The following is a 2,017-nucleotide window of genomic DNA, read 5'->3' as shown; positions in this document are numbered from 1 at the left end:
TGAAGGAAGACATCTGAGCTGAGACCTGCGGGATCTTTGGGAGCAGGAACCAGAGAGGACTCTGAGGGGTGTCCAAGTCCCAGGAGGGGGTCACGGGGGAACCTTCTGGACCCTGTGAGGTGGGCCCCGAAAGAGAACCTGCACCAGAATTCCAGGCCAAGACCCCATGGCCTTGAAAGATAGACAAATCACTGTGCTTTTTTCCAGCATGTGAGGGACGTCCATCAGGCGGCATCTTGTCAAAGACATTTGGATTTTTAACCCCACTCTCAAATATGAAAAGTCACTTTGTCTCAGAAAAAAGAATGCTGTCAACATTCAAAAGTCAAGAAGGGGGTCTTTCAGGAGGCTGCCTTAGAGACCAGAGGCCTAGCTCCTGCAGGCCTGACTGAAACGATTTGTCCACAGTTGTCCCCTTAGCTCCAGGCCTGGAGCTGGGGTCCCCCACCGGCTCTTCCGAGGTCAATCCAGGGCCGTGTGGAAGTCAGATGCTCTTTCCTGACAGAAGTCAGATCGTCTCCTGGGCTTTCCCTCCACATTCTCTTGGGTAACAAAATCCAAGGCACGCGATGCTGAGCTGTATCATTTCTCTGGAGCAGAGTTGTTCTCTAGACTAAACCACAATTTGGAAGCTTGAAAGGTGTAAAGCAAACAACCAAGAAAGGAAAAGAGAAGGTGAAAACAGACAGGGGACGGGCTTCTGCGCTCACTGCCTTGGCAACAAACTTCCAGAAGCCTGATGGTGCCTTGCGATGTGGTCGTATTCCTGTCCTTTATGATCGTGAGAGAACAAACCCAGCATTTTCAGTGCGTTTTACACGACAGCAAAAAGAAATGCTGTCCCCCCTGTTAATGACGCTGGGAATCAAGACGCAGAATTTTAGTCATCAGAGATGCAGATGATCATTTTTTCAGAATAATTAGAGTGGGAGCCAAGAGAGTCAGGGCACAAGGGTCCCCGTGACAGGAGAGGGGGGACATTCAGACATGACAGCTCGCCTGGTGTTGACATGGGCGGACGAGGGGGTCTCCAGTGCTACAGGGAAGGTTCCAGAGATTTCAGCCGTCACGAGAAGGGGTCCCTAAAAGCAGCATGAACTTTCAACCATTTTCTGTAAAAGCTTTATTAGGGACCAAGTATATTGCTACAGCAGAATCTCATGCTTCTTTGTCTTCTAAGAGATGACAGTTGTCATTGTTTTCCAGTATATGAAAGGAGTGCAGATTTTGACTTTAGCAATGACTTCTGTGCTGTAGAAAGAAGGGGAGTGATGTGCTTCTTTGGCAGCGTCAGCCCTTTAAGATGACGGTGATCTTGAAGCTTCCAAAGAGGTCCGGGGCTTTCGGTGCTTCAGTGAAGGGTGGGCCAGCCTCCCAGGGCTCAGCATTCCCGAGCCGTCCCCACCGTTGGCTGATGGGTGCAGGCCCAGTTCACGCCCAGCATAAGTCATGGTTTTAGACTCACCTGACACAGAGGCTAACTCGATCTTAACACCAACAGAGCAACCACACACATTTCCCCCAGAACAGGTCATGGACCCTGTGACTGGAGGTTTCCATCTGTGTAGAGGCTCCCTGGACCCCAAGCCTGCACGGACCCCCTCACCCTGCCCGCAATGTCTTCACAGGAAACTCCCCCAGCACAGAGCCCATGGTGGAATCCAGTTAACATGCCACCTGATCGCATTTAATTACCAGTCCACAGTGATTTACTCAGAGCCAGCGATGATTTCCAGGAGGGTTAGCTAGGTTAACAGTGCATTATTCTTCCAATGCTTAGATCAGATTTTTTTATCTTCATCTTTTCTCTAAACTATTTTTTCCTTCCTCTTAATGTGAGGAAAGGAATCTAAGTATTGGGGCAGCTGGTCAACTGGCATGTTTTGCCATTAAGTTTTGTCATGTTTAAAAGGATGGGTTTGAAAATAATACTTAAGTTTTTATTTGTGCTCTGGTTTCTTCTACAAAGCAGTTGGAGAAGGACTGCATGAAAACTGGGTAATCTTGCCAACTCAGT

Source organism: Balaenoptera physalus (assembly GCF_965194825.1).
Source record: "Balaenoptera physalus genome assembly, contig: HAP1_SCAFFOLD_1588, whole genome shotgun sequence".
In the NCBI taxonomy this organism is placed as follows: domain Eukaryota; kingdom Metazoa; phylum Chordata; class Mammalia; order Artiodactyla; family Balaenopteridae; genus Balaenoptera; species Balaenoptera physalus.
The sequence above is the reverse complement of the archived record's forward strand: the minus strand, read 5'-3'. Positions refer to the sequence as shown.